General features: G+C 37.9%; 1 pseudogene; it reads right to left on the bottom strand.

Moving 5' to 3' along the window:
- Positions 1–3,669: 3,669 nt before the first annotated feature.
- On the bottom strand, positions 3,670–6,154 carry LOC132499906 (ferritin light chain-like; annotated as a pseudogene).
- Between the last annotated feature and the right edge of the window lie 16,549 nt (positions 6,155–22,703).

Here is a 22,703-nt window from a genome sequence, read left to right as displayed (position 1 = left end):
TATTTGGGAATGGGAAAAAGTAAAAATGCATCTGCTGAGTGTTTGGTCAGATAATAATATTAGTCTTGATCTTAAGAAATTAAGTGCTGAAATTCAGGATATACAAAATGCACATCTTGACGATATTTCACCAGAAGATGTAATTCAAAGTTTACTGGATCATTTAAAGTGGTTAAACCCTTAGTCGTGGATTACTAGAGGGTTGTCAGGATTTATTACCCTGGCCATAATTTGCCTATTTTTGATAATAATCTTCTCATGTCTGTTTCGTAACCTCATGCAACAGTATACTACTCTCGGCACTAAGGTTCATGGAATTATTTTGCAGCAAAAATTAAAAAATAAAAAAGGGGGACCTGTGGGAAGCAGTCAGCCTTGAGAGCAGGCTACAGACATGCGAGGCATGCCGCCGCTGCTCGAAGGGACCGTCCCTACTTGTTCCCCTCCTTGTTCCATTCCATGGGAGATAAATCACCAGGGCCCAGAAATCAGAAAGAATGTAAAATGAGACAAGCAAATCTGTCTCCACCCTGCACGTGCAGGTTATTTTGGATGATTCTGGGTTTATGGGTTTTCTCCCAGGGAAGTTAACCTTGAGCCGAGACAGTCATTAGATCATGTAAACCACCGTCTGGCAACCTTCCCTTTTCTAGTCTATATAATCTGCAACTGTAGCATAATAAAACTTGCCTTGCAACCATCAGTTGTCTTGGTCCTTCTGACCCCATTCGTCGGTGCTACTTCAGTTCCTTACCCCGTCCCTTCTGACCCTGGGCAGTGAAATCCTCTTTCTGAGGCTGGTCCGTGGCACATATGAATATGTTTTTGTCTTGCTGTACTGCACATATGCTGTCTAGTAACAGATATTTTGTCTGCTATTAGTGTTTTAGATTATGTCTTTCCAAAGCGCTGAGGCAGTGCACCTATTTTGAAGTTGCAGCTGATGCCTGAATGTATCCTAGCTGACAAATTATTGATTAATGAAAACATGAATTTCTGAAAGATTTGTACTGTTAACCATAATCTGGGCAAGGAGTCTCAAATGTAATTCTTAGCCAGAATTACATGTTAATGAACCATTTAACAGTGTAAATCAAGGAACATCAATGTAGGGATTTCTTTTCATTTATTTCTTACCTGCTTGAAATATCAGTTAAAGTTTGCCAGCTTGGTTGCAGATGAACGGACGTTTGAAGTTCCCCGAACTACTTAATGTGGAATAGGATACTAGACTTCCAACGCCCTCAAGGAAGTGACCTTGCAGCCATTTTACATAGCACATCATCCTCCTATAGGGATGAAACTTTCCCTGGCCCGAAAAGTAGCCACTCCATTGAAGCTTTGCTTATTGTAACAGGCTTTTGTTTCCAGGTTACATGTCTGTGGAAGACTTAATTCTGAATAGAGATATAGATATTACCGGAAACTAATTGTTTTTGCTATGATACTCTGCTTTATCAGAAAAGTAAACCATTTAAATTGTGCTACAAAAATTCAGATGTTGTCTTGCAATCTTTAAACAATAAATGAATGAATTGCCCTTAAAAAAAGAATTAAGCAGTTAGTTAAGCTGTTGGTCCCACATCAGACAAATTATCCTTATACCTCCTGTCAATATTGTTAACAGAGACTGTTATTTTATTAATCCTTATGATCCCGTGATTCTTTCTTTCATGTTTTGCGGCACAGCAGGTGAGAAAGTGGGTTTGTTAAGCTGGGTGGGTTTATCTTTCTTTTATGCATTAATTCAATTTTATGTTCATTTACTTATTGTATACATATGGCAATAGAAGCTGCTAAGGCAATCATTGCTATTCTGAAAAACAACAAGGCACAGAAGCAGATGTCTTATTTCCGAGATTTCTCCCCCCAGGATTATTATGATTAAAGATCCTTTCCCCCCACTCCCTGGAGAGGACAAGCGGCTGCTTGCTGGAGGATTTTTAATGACTTGGGGAAAGGCTCAAATATCCCCCCATTATGGTAATCCACCCCAGGGGCAAACCACACAAGAATATCATGAATTTATTTTATTTTTCTATCCTTGAAAAGGTAATACTCAGCTCATTAGAATATGAAAACTATACTGTCAAATTTCAGAATTACATGGATGAAGAAAATCACCAAAGTGGCATCATATCATGTGTGTTATAGTTGTATTTACTATATTGACTATATTAAATATGTTGTGTTAACAATGTATTGTATAACTATATATTGAAAAGGCAAAATGCTGTAACGTATTTCAGAGAAAATAATCATGTTGGCCAACCCCAAATTGTACATTGTAGACGGGTCCTAGGAAAAGAAGATTTAATTCATAGTGAACAAGAGGTTAGCTTCTGTTTTCAGCCATGTGCTATTTCAATAATTAAACATCATGAATAATACAGGATATAAGAGGAATAGTCTAAAGATGGAAAAGCACATTTTGATTAGGAAAGAGAATTTAAGTCTTTTTTTTTTTAAGGAAAACTGCCTTATTACTATGAGATAAGAAAATTGTTTCCTTCTTTTCTTCCTTGCTTTCTTCTTCTTTTTTTAACCTTTTTAATTTTGGATATTTGACCTCTAAGCTGAGATGACTGAAAATGCCTCCTCTGGGCATCAACCTGTTTGAAAGACTATTTCCCCCTCCCTGAGGGCTATTTGTCTCTTGGAGGCTTTGTCTACATTACTCCTCAAGAGGCAAGCATTTGTCCTTGCACTATGTGCTGACATCTCCTGATAAGAGGGAAGCTGCAAAGTAGAAGAATTGAAGGTCAGTATGTTGATATTGGTCTCAAGCACAGTGATGTACATTTGTGTATTGGGGAAGGGGAGTGAAGCTTGAGAGTGGGCCAGTGGGGAGGGGTAAATATTTTGTGATGCTGTCTACCTATGGGCTTATAAGGTTTACAGCTGCATTAGGAGGACAAGCATTACCATTAGCATGAAAAATAGGGCAGACCTCAGTTGCAAAAGCTTCTAGCCATACACATAGGGCAATACGTAAATGATACACCTTATTGCATTCACCCATTCACCCTCCCCTGTTCATGCTAATTGGAAATTTCCATCCATTTCAGAGAAGTAACACCACTATCAATCATTTTCCCTGGCACGAATCTTCCAGGAGGAAGAAAATGGAATACACCTAGCAACAGAGCTCACGCACTAGTAGTCCATGTGTCTTAGATTTAATATCTGATGACTAGCTGCATTGAAGCCAAGAGGTGGTTCACAAAGTTGCTGCACATTAGAATCACCTGGGGAACTCTGAGACCTCCCCGTGCCCAGGCTCCTCCCTAGACCTACTGAATCAAAATCTCTGGGGCTGGGACCCAGACACCAATGTTTTTCTTCAAAGCTCTTTAGGTAATTCAAACGAGCAGCAAAGCTTGAGAACCAGCCCAATAATGGGAACAAACTTATTTCACACAGATAAAGTGGGGCAATTCATATGTTAAAAGAACATGAATATATGTATATATTTCTTTTTTTCGCTTTATTCTGTTTGTATTTCAAATAGGCTTTTTTTTTTCCTTCTGCAAAAAGCGTTATTGTTTCCATTTGGTCCAAGGCTTGGGAGAGGGCTCCAGGGTGGTTACAAAGCTGCCTAGTGGCTGCAGAGCGGGGCTTCAGGCAGAAGCTCTGACGCCAGAGGGTCTCCTCAGATGCGGCTGGACTTCAGAGACTCCTGTTTGGCTCGAGGGTGAGCCTTTCAAAGAGATACTCGCCCAGCACAGCCTGCGGACCAGCCAGCCTGCGGAGGTTGGTCAGGTGGTCACCCATCTTCTGGATGAGTTTCACCTGCTCCTCCAGGAAGCGGCTCTCCAGGAAGTCACAGAGCTGGGAGTCTGCAAGGGCAGGACCCAGGGTGCACAGATCCGATAGTGCCTGGTTCAGATTCTTCTCCCTAAGAATGGCGGCTTCCACAGCATCCTGGGTTTTACCCCACTCATCCTGAGAAGGCTTCTGCGCATCCTGGAAGAGGGCGTGGCCGCAGCACTGGTTTTGCATTTTCAAGAGGCGCTGGGCGCCCTCACACTTCTCCTCAGCCAGTTGGCAAAAAATGTGGCCCATACTGTCCAGAGTCCCATTGTTGCTGTCGAAATAGATGCTCAGAGAGAGGTAAGTGTCCACAGATGCAAGATGAACAGGCGGTGGACGGGGGCCTCCACCTCGGTGGAATAATTCTGACGAACCTGGGAACTCGTGGTTGATCAGTGATAAGGAGCTAAGCTCAAAAACTGGTGTTGGCCTGTCCTGGAGGCTGAGGATAGCTGAGTGTCTGATTCCAAAGGTTGCGAAAGGAAGAAAGGTTGGAGGGTGGTCGGGGGCTGGAGCAAGGAGCGTCCCTGGGACTGTTCATTCCAAACACTGTTGAAGCAAAAGACAGATCTGCAGGACTGCCAAATGCACTGCCTCAAATAGGCTTTGATATAAATGAACAAGGAGTCCAAGCAAGGACAAAATTTACCCTTCCTCCCACCAAAATAGCTGGTGATACTAGAATCTAGATCTGGGAAGGGATTCTTCCATTGCTTTCTTAACATTCCAAGCCACTAGAGCAGTGGTTCTCAAAGTATGGTCACCTTGTAACCAAGCAGTACCCTATGGGGCCTTCCTAGGGCAGACCCATCCACCATATCCTCTATTGTAGTTTCTCTCTGAAGTACTCAGATAATAGTATCTCAGGCATATTTCTTGAGTTTTCAGATGCGAAAAACCACCACCCAATGGAAGAAATGAACTCCTTGATGATCATGAGCACATAGCCCCCAGACCTTCTGGCACCTAAGGATGGATAATGTTACCTGCCTTGTGGCCTCAACATCAGCCAATCAGAGGATTGTGCACGAGCTGATCACATGCCCTGGGATGTCCCTCCCTCACCTGGCCTTTAAAAATGCTTTGCTGAAATCCTTTGGAGATTTCAGGGGTTTTGGAACATGGACCACCCCTCTCCTTGCTCGATCCTGCAATAAACCTTTCTCTTCTCCAGACTCCAACCTTTAGGTTTGTTTGGCCTCACTGTGCTTCAGACACACGAACCTGCATTCGGTAACAACCTGACCAGCTTTACCAGCGTCCCCTGATAATGTGTCAGATATTCAAGTTTTAGGGCCCTATCCCAGCCCTATGGAATCAGCAACTCTAGTGGGGCTCAGTGATCTCTGTTATAACTGGCCCTCCAGATGATTTTTATTCACCTTAAAGTTTGAAAATATCTGCATTGTCAGCTGCCAAAGCGTCCACCAGAAGGTGAAGGGGAGTGACGCCTGGAAAAGATAGGGAGTAGCCAAGGCAAGTACAGCAGCATTTGCCATGGTAGTAATGGAGAATGCCTTTTCTCCACTGGTTGGCACAGACTAGTATCTGGGAGAAGTGGCAGGGTTATTTAGGATACTTTACAATTCAATGTAGAGTGACCACTTTCCTGGTTTGCCAGGGACTTCCCCTGTGTGAACACTTAAAATCTCATCCTGGCAAACCCCTTAGCCCTGGATTTGAAAAACTTAGGGAATAACATGAAATTTAGGGGAAACATGATCTAGGATTTGGGCAAGTCACAAGTGCTAATTAAAGCGAAGCAAGTATGGACAACATCTAGCCTTCTTTACCCCTTTGTGGGAAGGTAAATCTGATTGGGTGAAAGGACTTATTGTTAAGAACTCTTTGTAGAAACATCCCCTTCTGCTTAGTCCGCTGGTTCTCAGTTCTGGCTAGACACTGGCATCATCTGAGGAGATTTAAAGTTATTTTATTGGTCTAGGATGACCAACAGTCAGTGTGAGGGTTTTTAAAAAGTGCTTCAGATGATTCTAATATGCAGCCAAATTTAGGTGCCACTGCTTAAGCTTTTGAACCACTGCTACTTTTTTCACCTCATCTTCCTATGAGAATATCCAACTGTAGTTGAGGTTTGTTGTTTTTTCTTTTTCTTTTTTTTAACTCTCTTATTATAAGATTTACTGTCTTAAATAAGATTGAATGTACAGAAAATCCTGCTAGTCCATCTGGTATAGCTAGATACTTAGAATAATATCGTTAAGATATATATCATTTAAGTACTGTAACTGGCCTTTTTAAAATTAACATATGCATTGAATTAGTACAATCTCTTTTGAAGTTGTCATGTTGGGGAGCTATACCTGTAATCTGCTGCCATTGCTAAATATCTGGACAACTCTTATTAGGAATTGTTTTTAAACATCTTTAGGGATTAAAACCAAGAGTGCTGTATTATTTGTACTGGGACCACAAAAACCTCACAAAGTTTCCCCACTGTACCTTCTACCCCCATCTCTAACCCTTGGCAACTTCTAATCTGTTCTCCATCTCCACAGTTTTGTTATTTTAAGAATAATATGTAAACATAATCATGAATTACTTAATCTTTGGAGATCGGATTTAAAATTTTTTTCTTCAGCATCATTCCCTTGAAGTTCATTTTAATTTTTGCATATATTAATAATTTGTTCCTTATCGTTGCTCGGTAGTATTCTATCATAAGATTTTATCACAATTTGTTTCAACATTCATCCATTGAAAGACATTTGGGTAGTTGCCAGTTATTGGCTATTATAAATAAAACTGCTCTGAACATTTATGTGTAAGTTTCTGTGGGAACTTAATTAAGTTTTTGTTTCTTTTGGATAAATGCTCAAGAGTACAATTACTGCATTGTAGGGTGAATCTACTTTTAGGATTAAAAGAGACTGTCAAGCTGTTTCTCAGAGTGGCTAAACCATTTTATTTTTCCACCAGTGACGTGATATAACTTTTCTACGTGCTCGCCAGCATTTGATGTTGTCACTATAATTTTAGTTATTCTCTGATATCTCATTATGGTCTTAATTTGCATTTCCCTAATGCTAATGATGTTGAGCATCTTTTCATGTGCTTCTTTGCCATGTGTATATTCTCTTCCATGAAATGTCTGTTCCTGTCTTCTGCCTATTTTCTAGTTGGATTTTTTTAAGTTGTTTGGAGAGTTCTTTGTATATTATAGATACAAGTCATCTGTCTCATATGGGATTTTCAAATATGTTTTCCCACTGTGTAATTTGAGTTTTCATCCACTTAAAAGGATCTTCTATGAAGCATTTTTAACTCATTTTGATGAGATCCAATGTATCAGTTTTTGCTTTTATTGATCATACTTTCGGTGTCAAGTCTAAGAATTATTCACCTAGTTCTAGATGCCAAAGATTTTCTCCTATATTTTTTTCTAAAAATGTCCTGCTTTTACATTTAAGACTATGATCCACTTTGATTTAACTTTTGTGTAAGGTGTGGAGGTTTAGGTTAAGGTTCATTTTTTGTTTGTTTTTGTCGAGGGATGTCCAACTGTTTCAGTACCATTTTTTGAAATGTCTATTCTTCCTTGATAGCTTTTGCACTGCTGTCAAAAACAGGTTAAATGTATTTATGTCAGTCTATTTCTGGGTTCTCTATTCCATTCCATTGATCTATGTATCTACCCTCCAAAATTACTGCAAAGTCTTGAAATTGGGTGGATTAATTCCTCCCATTTTAATCTTCCTTTACAAATTGTTTTAGCTATTCTTCAGCCTCTTCTTACCATATAAATCTTAGAAAAAGCTTGTCTATATCCGCAAAAACCTTGAGGGCATTTTAAGAGTAATTGTGTTAAGCCTCTTAACTTGGGGAGAATTGACATCTTTATTATGTTGTGTTTTCTAATCCATGAACAAGGTATGTCTCCCTATTTGTTTGGGACTTTAAATGTTTTCTTCATCAGCATTTTGTAATTTTCAGTATAGAGGTCCTATAAATGTCTTATTGGGCTTGTATTTAAGTATTTATTTAGGTCAGTTGTAAATGGCATCACATATTTTAATTTAAGCTTCTACACATTTGTTATTAATATATAATCTGATAAAATTGTGTTGATCTTGTACTCTAAAACATTTACAAACTAATATTATTTCTCAAGCTTTTTGTGGATTCCTTGGTATTTTCTCCATTTAGATTATAATCTCCTCTTCAGACACAGACAGTTTTACTTTTCCTTAGGCAATATAATAGGATATATTACTCTTCAACATTCAGTAGGATATATTCCTTCCTATTCAACATAGTAGGAATAGTCCTTTTATCTTTTAAATGAACTTTTTAAAAATTTAACTTTTAAATGTATGTATTTATTTATTTTTGCTTTATTTTCTTACTAGAACCTCCAGTAATATATTTAATAAAAGTGGTGAGAGCAGATATCCGTGCCTTGTTTCTGATCTTACAGAGAATACATTCAGTCTTTCACAGTTAAATATAATGTCGGTATAGGTTGTTTGTAGGTCATCTTTATGAGTTTCAGTATGTTCCTTTTCTATTCCTAGTTTGCTTGGAGTTCTTTTTTCTTCTTTTGTTAAAATCATGAATGAGATTGGATTTTGTCAAGTGCTTTCTCTGCATTATTGGATAGGATCACATGACTTTTCCCTTTAATCGATTGGATATGGTGGATAATATTGTTTGATTTTCAAATATTTAACCAACTTTGCATAACTAGAATAAATGCCACTTGGTCATGGTATATTATTCTTTTTATATATTTCTGGATTTAATTTGCTAATATTTGGCAGAGGATTTTTACAGCCAATTTCATAAAAAATATTGGTCTGTAGTTTTCTTCTTTCTATACTATCCCTGTCCGGTTTTGGTATCAAGGTAATACTGGCTTCATAAATTTAATTAGGAACTGTTCCTTCTACTTCTCTTTCTTATCAAATCATGTAAAATTGGTGTTAATTCTTTATGTCTTGGGTAAAAGTGAAACATCTAAACCTGACTATTCCTTTTGCGAGTTTTTAAATGAAAAACCAGTGTTTCTAATGGTTAAAGGAAAATTGAGATTATCTATTTCATCTTGGCTGAGTTTTGGTAGTTTTGAGTGTAGAAGCATTGGCGCATTTCACCTACATTTTTGAATTTATAGTGTAGACTTGTTCATAACAACTTGTCCCTTATTAACCTGCAGGATATGTCATGGTATCCCTGGTTGCATTTCTGATACCTGTGATTTGTGCCATCCATCTTTTTATCTTTATCAGTCTTGCTAGATCTTTATTGATTAGATTGTTTATTTCCAAGAACCAGCCTTTTGTTTCATTGATTTTCCCCCCTATTTTCCTGTTTTCAGTTTCATGGATTTCTATTTCATCTTTATTATTTCCTTCTTTCTGCTTGTTTAGTGTTTTTTTCCTCTTCCTTTTTTACTGTTGTAATATAGAAAATTAGATTATTGCTTTGAAACACTTTCTTTCCCAATTTAGTGCTATAAACTTCCCTTTCAGCATTGCTTTCACTTCATTCTGCAAACTTTGATCTGTTATATCTCCATTTTCTTTTATTCTATGCATTAAACAATATTTCCTTGATGCTGTTTTTTTTTTTACCCATGAGTTATTTGGAACTGTGATGTTTAGTTTTCATGTGATTGAAGACTTTCCTGTTGTCTTTCTGTTATTGATTTCTAGTCTGATTCCATTATGGCTAGAGAACATACTCTATGATTTTAATTCCTTTAAATCTGCTAATTTTTTTATGAATATATAAATGAAAGAAATAAGAAAACCTCTGAGTCTTAGCATCCAACACTTAGGCACATTACAATTTAAATCTGCTAAGGTTCTTTTTATTGCCCAGTATATAGTATATGAGTGAATATTCCATGGACACTTGAATATGTATTCTGCTGTTACTGAGTGTGTTCTTTATTTATTTTTTATTTTATTTTATTTTATTTTTTTGTGGTATGCGGGCCTCTCACTGTTGTGGCCTCTCCCATTGAGGAGCACAGGCTCCGGACGTGCAGGCTCAGCGGCCATGCCTCACGGGCCCAGCTGCTCCGCGGCATGTGGGATCTTCCCGGACCGGGGCACGAACCCGTGTCCCCTGCATCAGCAGGCGGACTCTCAACCACTGCACTACCAGGGAAGCCTCCATGTTCTTTAAATGTCAGTTATATCCTATTGATTGATGATGTTTTCATTTCTTCCATATTCTTGCTGATTTTTCTCTCTGGTAGTTCTATAAATTGCTGTGCTGAAGTCTCAAATAATAATTGTAGATTTAAAATTTTCTCCTTTTACTACTTTTTTCAGTGTTTGCTTCATGTATTTTGAAGTTCTGTTGTTTGGTGCACACACATTTAGTATCATTAGGTCATCTAGGTGGATTATTCCTGTTATCTTTATGTAATGACCCTGTTTGCCCCTAATAATTTCCTTTGCTCTGAAGTCTACTTTATCTGATATTAATATAGCCATTCCTACTTTTTCTGATTAACATTCACATGATATATCATTATCTTCCTTTTACTTTGAACTACCTATATCATGATGTTTAAAGTAAACTTCTTATAGACAGTATATAGTTGGATCATGCTTGTGAATTTTTAATCTACTCTTCCAATCTCTGTCTTTGACTTGGTTATTTAGATCATTTACAGTTAATGTAATTATTGTTATGTTAAAGATTAGGTCTACCATTTAATTTTTTGTTTTGTCTTTTACCTTAGTTTTTCAATCCTGTGTTTCTCTTATTTTGCCTGGTGGGTTACTTAAACATTTTTTAATAAGTCCATTTTAATTTAATTTATTTATAATCATTTGTGTATACTGTTTGTATAGTTTTCTTAGTGCTTACTTTTGGCATCACAGTATACATATGTAACTTACCATAGCCTACTGGAATCAGTGTTTTATTACTTCAAGTGAAGTTCCAAAATTTTACTTCCATTTAGTCTCTTAATATTCCCCAGTTTTAAAGTATGATTTTCTGTAGTATTTCCTTTCTCTACATTGAGAACCACATCAGATGGTGTCATAATATTTGCTTTGACCATTATATAGTATGTAAGAAATTCATGAGGCTAATGATATTCTCTTATATATACCCCATTTGTTTTCACCCATTCCATTGTTCCCCTTTTCTTTCTGAAGTTCCCAGTCTTCTGTTATTGTTTTTTTAATGTTTTCATAACATTAGGTGATATCTGGGCTTTCCAGTGTCATTGGATATGAGTTTCAGGAAACACTGAGTCTGGCTCACTTAATGCTGCTGAGTTGGAGGGTTTGTATATGTTGGGCCTGTTGGTGCAGCAGGTGCTAGCAGATTAGACTAATGTTGATGGGACTAGTGCCACAGGAGGATGGGTTCCCATTCAGGCTATGCTGCTGCTACAGTAGATCAAGTCCCCCTCTACCCCAAGTGTGGGGCAGTGACCTGCTGCTGTCACTGCTTTGTATTAGGCTGCTTTTGCCTCAGGTGTGTGGTGGGATCCCTTGGAAGCTGCTGTCAATCACAAGGTTAAATTCATTTCAGAAATACTTAAGTATAAATATATAGCCTGGCTCCTATAGGACCCCTGTAATAGTTTTTTATTGCTTTCATACAAATTACCACAAATATAGTGACTCAAAACAATGTCAATTTATTACCTTACAAGTCTGACATTGGTCTCAATTGAGTAAAGTAAAAGTGTTGGCAGGATCGACAGATGAATGGATAAAGATGTGGCACATATATACAATGGAATATTACTTAGCCATAAAAATAAGTGAAATTGAGTTATTTGTAGTGAGGTGGATTGACCTAGAGACTGTCATACGGAGTGAAGTAAGTCAGAAAGAGAAAAACAAATACCGTATTCTAACACATATATATGGAATCTAAAAAAAAAGAAAAAATGGTTATGAAGAACCTAGGGGGCAGGGCAGGAATAAAGATGAAGCCATAGAGAGTGGACTTGTGGACACAGGGAGGGGGAAGGGTAATCTGGGATGAAGTGAGAGAGTGTCATGGACATATATACACTACCAAATGTAAAATAGATAGCTAGTGGGAAGCAGCCGCAAAGCACAGGGAGATCAGATCTGTGCTTTGTGTCCACCTACAGGGGTGTGATTGGGAATGGAGGGTGGTAGGGAGATGCAAGAGGGAGGAGATATGGGGATATATGTATACGTATAGCTGATTCACTTTGTTATGAAGCAGAAACTAACACACCATTGTAAATCAGTTATACTCCAATATAGATGGTTAAAAAAAAAAAAAAGTGTTGGCAGAGCTACATTCTTTTCTGGAGGCTCTTAGGGGTGTTTCTGTTCCCTGGACTTTATCCGCTTCCAGCGGTCACTTGTAGTCCTTGACTCAGAGTCCCCTTTCTCCACCTACATAACCCAAAATGTTGAATCTCTCTGATTCTGCTTCTATTAGGACATCTCTCTCTTTCTCTTTCTACAGTTGGGAATGGTTTTCTACTTTTAAGGACTCATGCAATTAGATTTGTTCCATGAGGTAATCCAGGATAATCTTTCTATCTCAAGGTCTATAACTTCAGTCATATCTGCAAAGTCCTCTTCACCATGTAAGGTAACATATTAATAGGTTCTAGGGATTAGGGTGAGGGCATTTTTAGGAGCCATTATGCTGCCTACCACACCTTTAACAAGTGACCTTGAGAAAATTACTGAGATTTTTAAAGCCTTACTTTCCTCAAACATAAAATGGAAAGAAAGCTAACTAGTTAACATCATGAAAGTGAAACAGTATATATGAAATCAACTAATTCAGAAAATAAGATTTCGTCTTTTTCTTTATGATTTACATGATTCTCAGAGTTCAGTTACTTGAAGAGTTACTTTTTTTTAAAACAGAACTAAGGAATTTCAGGGTTCAGGTGCTGTAAGATTGTCTGAATTATCTGAGTAACAATTAGCTAAGCACAGGTGTAAAGCATTTGATTTACTCCCTGGTTTTCTTTATCTTCTCATCCCAGTAAATGCATATCCCTTTTCTAGCTCCAGCCAGTAGAGTCAGAGCTCGTGTTACTGTTTAACTAAAGTTCAATTTAAATTCTCTCTACATCTCCAGATTCTCGGCCCTGGTTGCATATTATAATCACCTGGGGAGATTTCAAGGACTACTGATGCCAAATTTCTACCTATCATGGATATTTGAGGAGGGACCTGGAATGAAATGCTCTAGCTTATGGTTTTTGGAACCAAATCATAGTCTACACTGAGCCAAATTATTTGCAAGATCACCTCTAAAAAGGAATTTATCTGTGGTGACTAATGCTCTTCCTTTGTCAGTATGCTTGATTTGTCCCTCTTTGGGGGAAAAAAAGAGGGGGAATAAACCCCAGCAGTTGTGCTCCCTGAATTATAACCTGATGCTGTGGAATTAGTGTTGGCTTAGAGCGCACATCTTCAGATACCCATTCTCTCTCCTGCTTCCTTGCACGAACTTATATCCTTGGGCAGTGTTTCATCCACCACCCTCTTTTGCTTCTAATCTTAGCAAGTAAAGTCTCCCCTTAATGAAATAGCATTTCATGAGGCTTACTGGGAGCATAGGTCTGTTCCAGACCTGTCCTATGTTAGCTAAAGCAGATATAAGTGATGTATTTTTGGCATTCATCCTTGTGGGTTGGAAAGAGAAGACAGAATTTTATCTTTAGGTGTCATCTGACTGGACAAATGGGCTCTTTCCCTCTGCTGCCTACCATGTAAAAACCTGAGGGTGTTACCTCTAGACGGTATCTTTTAGTTATCCAAATAGTTCAGATAAGTCAAATTTCTCAGTAAAAGATGACAAAACTAGGGCTTAGGTGGTTAATTTTCTATGTCAATTTGTCTGGGCCACCATGCCCAGTTACTTGGTCAGATATTATTCTGTATATTTCTGTGAGGGTGTTTTCGTGTATTTACAATTTTATTTATTTATTTATCTATCTATCTATCTATCTATCTATTTATTTATTTATTTATTTATTTATATTTTTGCCTGCATTGGGTCTTCATTGTCACACGTGGGCTTTCTCTATTTGCAGCAAGCGAGGGCTACTCTTTGTTGTGGTGTGCAGGCTTCTCACTGCGGTGGCTTCTCTTGTTGCAGAGCATGGGCTCTAGGTGCACGGGCTCAGTAGCTGTGGTGCACGGGCTTACTTGCTCCACGGCACATGGGATCTTCCCAGACCAGGGCTCAAACCTGTGTCCCCTGCATTTGCAGGCGGATTCTTAACCACTGTGCCACCAGGGTAGTCTCTGTGATGGTGTTTTTGGATGAAATTCATATTTAAATTGGTGTTGGACTTTGAGTACAGCAGATTATCCTCCATAGTATGGGTGCGCCTCATCCAATCAGTTGAAGCTCTTAATAAAACAAAGACTGACCTTCCTGTCGCAAAAAGGAATTCTGCCAGAAGACTTACAGAAATTGAACTGCAACTCTTCCTAGAGTCTCTAGACAGCCTAACCTGCAGATTTTGAATTGACCAAGCCTCTATTATTGTGTGAACCAATTGTTTAAAATCTCTCTCTCTCTTTCTCTATCTTTATATAGATATGGATATAGATCTAGGTATCAATATTGATATCTATATCTATCAATATATATGGGCACATTGTATACACATGCTGTTGGTTCTGTTTTTCTGGAGAAGCTTGACTAATATAGTGGCCCATATAAATAAAAGGATGAACCCAAGTTCACCCAGGTAGAAAGTAGTACAATGAGAACTGGAACTTAAGGCCTCATGACTCATTCAGCTGTGAACACTGACCCAGAACTGGGGTCCGCAAACTCTGGCCCACTGATCAGATCTCGCTTGACTCCTGGTTTTGTACATAACATTTTGCTTGAACACAGCCACACCCATTCATTAACGTATGGTGCATGGCTGTTTCTGTGCTACAGCAGCAGACAGGCAGTTGCAATGGAAAGATATGGTACACAACATCCAAAATATTTACTATCTGACCCTTTACAGAAAAGATCTGCTGACCCTTGCTCTAGGATGCCATCTGATTTCTGATAACACAGAGGAGAATAATTCATCCACATTGGGGTTGATTGTTAATCTCATGTCCTCCTTAGGTCAAAGATCTCTTAAATGCTCACCCTTGCAATAGCCAGCTTGGGGAGCATTGTCTGAGGATGAAGAAATATTTCTTGCCAGGTCTTTCCAATCCACACTGCTCCCTGACTATGGTTCTTAAAACTCATTTTTAAAAAAATAATTTATTGGAATATAGTTGATTTACAGTGTTGTGTTAATTTAACGTGTACAGCAAAGTGAATCCGTTATACATATACATATATCCACTTTTAGTTTTTTTTTAGAGTCATTTCCAAATAGCCCGTTACAGAGTATTGAGTGGAGTTCCCTGTGCTAATAAGAAGAGCAGGTTCTTATTAGTTATCTATTTTATGTATAGCAGTGTGTATATTTCAGCCCCAATCTCCCAATTTAGCCTCCCCACCACAATCCCCTGGTAACCCTAAGTTTGTTTTCTACATCCCTGCCTCTACTTCTAAAACCTGTCTATTTTAACCAACTACCACTCATTGCTTACTGTCTCTGGCTTCATGTACTTCATAATAAATCTACCTCTTGTTCAATCCTGGATGACATGTTCCAAGGACTGAGATAATATCTTATTCTACATAACTTGTCCTTGATATTGTCTAACTTGGTGTCTTCATCTATGTCCCAAAGAAGACAGTCACACTCTGTCTTCTAGTACTACTAATAATACCACATTTTATGGCATGAATTTGACCCAATGCACTGAACTATCCCTTTAGAAACTGTATGCAACCTGTCACTGGGTTTTAGCACCGGGATAGAGCTCAAATTAGTGTTCATATTTAAACAAATCTACTTGACCAGAAACTTTTTGTCTCACCATTTATTTTATTACACAAGTAACTTCTCTCTTTGCATCTATGATGTAAATATTTTTAATTTCCTAAATTATCTGAAAAATTATTTAGAGCTTCCATTTCAGTAGGCATTGGAATTGCTGTGTTATGACTATTTCATTATTTTATTTCCAAATGTTAAATTAGGCTTCAAGCTTTGGCCAAGAGTAGACAGGAAAGGGTTTTAAAAGAAATGAAGAATGGGAAAGGCTTCTGATGCAACGGAGACTTAATAAAGATTTGCTTTTGAATCAAGAATTTATAATAAAGGTTTGATTTTGAATCAATAAGTTATGTCATTGCAAAATAGCTCCCTGGTAAAATTCCATTCTTTTGTAATCATTAAGTACAGAAATTAACCATCAAAATATGCAGTGATCTTTTTCATTTTCTAAAAACAAACCTATATCTAGATGAGAGGAGAATTCATTTCATAACTCAGGCTCTGGACTTACGACTCCAAGTCCTGTTTTCTTTCAACCATGCCTGCTAAGTTTCTGTCTAACTTCTTGAGCATGAGGTAATGGCTTCAGCTTTCATCTCCTTACTCAGTATATAGCTTAGTGACTAAGAGTAAGGGATCTAAACCTTGAGAACTTGGGTTCCAATCTTGACTCTAAAATTTACTTGTTGAGTACTCTTGAGCATGTTATCTGTTTTTGCCTCAGTTTTCTCATCTATAATATAGAGATAACATTACTTCTCTCAGCGAGTTGCTATGAGGGTTAAAAAAGAAAATTCATACAATGCAAGAATTTATCAGTTCTTGGAACACAATAAATACTGAAAAGAAATGTTAGCCATTATCAAGGGCCCCTCATTTTATGGATAATATAGATTAGTTTATATAGGTCTAATATTTACATATACGTAAATATTTTGTACCTATATGTGTGTATACGTTCTTCTTAGAAACTGAGCAGTCAACATTCACATCTAAAAGTATGTGCTCTGTGAAATGTAGATCTCCTGTGTACAGACACAGTGCTGTAGTTATCTATTGCTACATAATAAAGAAGTCCAAACTTAGTGGTGAAATAAACAAAAATTTTAATATGTGCCCAGATTCTGTGGGTCAGCAATTCAAACAGTACGCAGAGGAGATGGCTTGTCTCTACTCTGTGACTGATGTCTGAAACCTCAGCTCATGAGGATTCAAATGGCTGGGGCTGCAATCATCTAGATAATTTTTTTTATTATTAATTAATTTATTTATTTTTGCTGTGTTGGTTCTTCGTTGCTGTGCAAGGGCTTTCTCCAGTTGTGGCAAGTGGGGGCCACTCTTCATTGCGGTGCGTGGGCCTCTCACTATCGTGGCCTCTCTTGTTGCGGAGTACAGGCTCCAGACGCGCAGGCTCAGTAGTTGTGGCTCACGGGCCTAGTTGCTTCACGGCATGTGGGATCTTCTCAGACCAGGGCTTGAACCCGTGTCCCCTGCATTAGCAGGCAGATTCTCAACCACTGCACCACCAGGGAAGCCCTCATCTAGATAATTTTAATTCACATGTCTGGCCCTTGAGATGGGATGACTTGAACACTGCGCCCAACAAGGACTGTTGCCTGGAGTGCTTACAGATGGCTGCCCATGTGGCTTGGACTTCTCATAACGTGGTAGTTAGGATTCAAGATAGAGTATCCCAAGAATGAGCGTTCAGGGTTGAAGCATTCCAGGAGAATCATGCAAAAGCTGCATGACCTTTTATGACCTAGTCTTAGATGTTACATAGCATCACTTTATACTATTGCAGGCGTTGGAGACCTTTTTCCATAAAGTGTCAGACGGTCAATATTTTAGGCTTTACACGCCATACAGTCTCTTTTGCAACTACTTAGCTCCGCTGCTGTGATGTGAAAACAGACACAAACAATACATATACTAAGGAACATGGCTGTGTTCCAATCAAGCTTCATTTATAAAAGCCGGTAGAGGCCTAGATTTGGTCCACCAGCCATAATTTACTGACCCCTGCTCTATTGTTTGAAGCCATGGAAAGCCTGCCCAAATTCAAGGGGAAATGCCCACATCTGGATGTGAAGAATGGCAACGAATCTGAGACCCTGTATTAAAACCACTACATATGGGATACTTAGAAGAAGATCCGTCTGCATACCTTGTTTCTCCCATGTATGGTGGATATGAGGTATTGGCACATGTTACATCTCTGTAAGCCTGGGTCAAGGTCAAAGTTGGAATCTGAACTCAATGACCTTGATTTCTGGAAGAATTGGTAACTCTACTTATGATATCCTTACACTCCTTACCCATATAAATACACCACAAAAGATAGATTTCAAGTAAACAGTTGCTTTATGGCAGATTTTTATTATGTCTCCATTGACTGAATTATTCCATTTTGGTTAGAAACATGAGTTTTGTTTCTTTCCTAAAGAGATCTGCAACTTTTCAGATGTGACATTTCTTTCTAATGAGAGGATGATGTAGGTTTTTATAAACGGAAAAAGCAGGGCAGGCTGAGTTCACTCAGATCATACCAATGCTTACAGGAATAACCAAAACTGGAACACAGGCTTCCAGGTTTTCCCGTCCTGTGCTCTTTCCGGTAGGTGCCATTGTCTGCTGGGCCTGGCAGTAATAAGTTTTGACCTTTACCTCTCTACACTCTTGTGAAGTGGTTTTGGGCTTTGTTAGCTTTCTTATGAGTTTGTACTAAGTTGTGTCCATAAAGTAGGCTGAATTCCTCAGGGAAGGATGATAGCTGTTACTGTGTTATTACTGCAAATGTTGTGTTGGTTACTTTTTTTTCTTTTCTTTTGTCCAGTTGTATCCTGAACTTAAAAGTTATATTATCTGAAATGAACGATGTGCATCTGGTGGAAAACACTAATTTAAGGGATGAAAATTCCTGATGATTGCTTCAGTCAACCCTTAATACACACTGAGCTTCATTAGTAAATAGACAACTCTCAGACCTTTCCCTTGGAAGAGGTCGCATAATCAGGCTTTGTGTTGATTTCGCATTCTGTTCGTTAGAGACAGAACAAAGTAGAATAATTGGCTGGTACAGGGAAAGCAGAAAGAACTTTCTTCTATTTTGGTGATGCATCCCGTAATAAGGGTTGAAAATGAGACTGGAGGTAAAAACGTGAAACTCAGAAGAGCAAAGGAGAGAGGATAGTGTTTCTTTGAAAATATTCTTTCAGTGTTGGCCCAGATGAAATATGAAGCTGAGGAAATTTTTTTTTAAATGATGATTTTTGTGTTAACAATGTGAGTGTGGAATTAGTAAGAATCAGAAAGCAAGCATCCTTTTCCACCAAGGACTTGGGAGCAAGTGAAACCATAAATACTCCCGGTTCTTGGAAACCCTTTTGGAGCAGTAATCAGAGAAGGGTAAAGGCAAAGCCTCAGAGCAGAGGTGTTCAGAGCAAAGGGATAGGAGGAGAACAAAAGGAGAGTGGATATTTTTAGAGCTGTCATTTTGAAATTTACCTGCTTCTGATTCAGTGCTGCTTTGCTACTGTGTTGATCCCGTGGAAATCCTCAAAGCAGGAGCAGCCCTATTTTAAAATAATAAGGTTAGAGCAAGTGACTTGAATCCAGGTCTCTTTAGCTCAAGAGCACAGAGGAGAGTGTGAGGAAAGAGTGAGGCCACAAGGAATTGTTCACTGGGTACATTTTCCCCAAACCTCACTAACTGGGAGAAACTGACCACTGGATTATGTGGCTTGAAGGAAAGCAAAAATGTTGAAAGCAAAGAGTGTGGAGCTTGTTTAGAAAGCAAGCTCTATCATTTGGTCACCTGCTGATGATAATAGCATTGGCTGAGTCCTGACCACTTACAATGAAGGCACTTCTGTAGGTCATAAGTTCCAGGAGGGCCAGAACTGAGTATGTCTGTTTCAGCATTTAGCATGGTTTAGCATCTTAGAGCCCGGTACATTATTGGCATATAGTAGACTTAAAAATGAATATTTGTGGATTGTCTGAATGAGTGGATGGATGTGTGTGATTCATATCCTATTTGCAGGTCCTATGCCCTACAGTGGATTTTCAGTGTCAGATTGGGAACGTATTTATGATGGGGATTGGCATTTTCCCCTATCTAATGGATAAAGATTACACATCAAAGGACTTTACACTGACATCCCAAAAACCTCATAGGAATTACTTAACAAAAAAATAAAATTGGATTCTGTATAATTTCTAATTTATAAGCTGGCCAGACCACTGGTATTTCTGCCAGTCCTCTGGTAGTTCCGATGATGTCCCCATGATGACCCAGGCATAATCAGAATGGCTTTAGGATTTGGGAGCCAAAATGTTCCTCAGTATTTACTGCTTTGCTAGTCCATTTAAGAAAATGGACTATTGAAAAAATAGCTTCAGACACAATATGGCATTTTATGATTTAGCATAAAATCTGAGAAATATAGAGGTTATCTGAAGCCTGCAATGGTAAAGTTCCCTCTGCTATTGAAGTTATTGTCTTAAATAAAGATTCTACATCAGTAATGCTATATATATATATATATATATATATATATATATATATATATATATATGGTTTTTTTCTGATATTCAGGTTAACTTCCTATTCTCTATAAGGAAGTAATTAGTTGGTTGGTATGAGAGATAGTGTGGCTTCCAAAAGTGAAAAGTATTATTTTGTTGTAATTTCCAGCTACCTAAGGATGTGAGAGGCCCAGGACACTGCAGTCAGTATATTATGTGGAGCAGGTTATCCTGTGGTTTATTTATGACCTTTTACATGTTTATTTTCTATGCAATTTTGTGTGCTCCTTTTTGAGTTTTGGTAGATAAGTGTTTTGTAACTTCAGAATACTTGGAGTTATATATATATATGTATATATATATATATATATACATATATATATATATATGTATATATATATACATATATATGACACACACACACACACACATATATATATATATATATATATATATATATATATATATATATATATATATATATATATATTATCATAGTAGTTAAAGCCGTGGACAGTGTACTAGTCTACCTAGGTTCAAATTCTGGCTTTACCCTATGACTTCCCTGTGGCTTCCTCTGCTCACCTATTTAAAAGGAGTATAATAAGACTGCTGTGGTGAGTTATATACTAAGTGCTATTTAAGCATTTGCTATAATGATTATGTATACTCGAAGGCAAGGAACTTGCCCCTTGATTGTCTCTGTATTCCTAGTGCTTAAGAATTCCTAGTGCTTTCCTAGTGCATTGTCTTAGGATAGAGATAGCTCAGTATAGTTCTTCTCACTATAAAGTACTGTTACGTTGAAAGTCTTTGCTTGTGTACTAATAATCTATGACATATCTGCTGAGGACAAGGAAAGGAATAGTTTTAAAACTGCAACCTATAACAAAAGATTGTATGATGTAATGCCTTTATTATGTAATTATAAAACTAACAAATGATCATGGTAGAAAATTTGAAAAACTCCTAGACAAAATAGAGATCAATAAAATTTGGAGTAGCGTTCAGAGTGTAGAGTTGTCCATGAATATTAGTGCTTTCACATTTTCCAGGACTTTAAGTAGACTCTGCTTCTTAAGAGTCTATTCATGATATTTTATTTTCATGATGTTTTCATCATGGGGACACACACACACACACACAGAAATCTGTTAAAAAAAAGAAAGACATGTAAATCACTGATGTTTCAGATAGCCACATGAAATAAAGTGAGAAAGGTCAACAAGCTGAAAGAATGTGGAGTAGCATCTCCTTAATTGCTTACATAATTCTGATAATTACCTCTCTGTGGATAATGTAATTAATGGGGAATCTAATTCAAGAAAAATGTATGAACTTCAAGCCTTCTCGAAGCCACGTATTTCTTTCCACAAAAGTTTAATTTCCACAGTCGTGCTTCCTTATTACCTGACAGGGAAAGTGTATTGTATGGCAAAGGATCTTCCCGAAGGAGGGTGCTTCCCACACTGATCGTCATAAATGACTTCGGAATTACTGTTGCTATATTACCAAAATCTTAAACTAGGGTATTTTTGACAAATGTGGTCTTTAGTTAATTTTTAGAGCTACAAACTGTCAGATGGCTCTGCAATAACAATTGTCTGGCTGTTCTTCAGGTTGATCACAATATGGTAATGACCTTGAGGTACCACTAAAAAGCAGGAAGGTGTGAGTCTTCCTTTGGTTCCAGAGTGAAATGCGAGTTGGAGTTGGAGTTGGAAAAGAGGCCGACAACCAAGTGATAGAGAAGGAAATGTGAGGTCATTAGTGAAAAACCAGGTTTAAGTTAAGGTGAAGAGGCATGAGGAAATGGTCAGCTGTTACAGTATTACAAAGATCATGAAGAAGCATATCCATGAATGTGGTTTGTATTGCAATCTGCTGAAAAAGAGACAAATATCCTGGCCTGGCCTTCATGGAGCTTATTTTTATTGATTCTGATAATAGATTATTGTTGAAAAGGGCCTCCTATAAATTATAACCATGCAAAGGCAGCAAGATAATTTGTTTTTTCTTTATGTATGTGTTTCTCATTCCTACTCACTTCTCTCTTAGGGGAAGAGAAAATCACAAAACACAAAAATGTCAAATCTCAGCTATTCATTTTCAAACTAATTTTTTTCCAAATTCCAAAGGAGGCAATAGGTTAACTGTTAAGATATGTAAGGCTCAGAAAACTAGATTTTTACAAAGTGTAGCCAAATTTTGTTCCATAAATAGTAGCTTTGGAAAGAATATGTGATGATGCAAAGTTGGAAAAAGCTGGTTTTTCTTCCGTAAATGACTTCACCGTGTGGGAGAAGAGGCAGAGAAGAAATCAAAGTAATTACACATGGGGTGAGTTTTTCTGATAGGGGACTCTAGTGCTTTAAAATAGACTAGATAATCCTCGGGATAATCTGAGGGTAGAACAGACCAGTGCCTCATTTCCAATCTGGTACCCTGGAAGAAAACAGTGTATTTCCTTTGAGGTCTTGAGAGGTTTTTCTTCTTCTTTGTTTTG

The sequence above is a fragment of the Mesoplodon densirostris genome, chromosome 12, assembly GCF_025265405.1.
Source record: "Mesoplodon densirostris isolate mMesDen1 chromosome 12, mMesDen1 primary haplotype, whole genome shotgun sequence".
NCBI classification, from domain to species: domain Eukaryota; kingdom Metazoa; phylum Chordata; class Mammalia; order Artiodactyla; family Ziphiidae; genus Mesoplodon; species Mesoplodon densirostris.
This window is presented reverse-complemented; position numbering and strand designations above follow the sequence as displayed.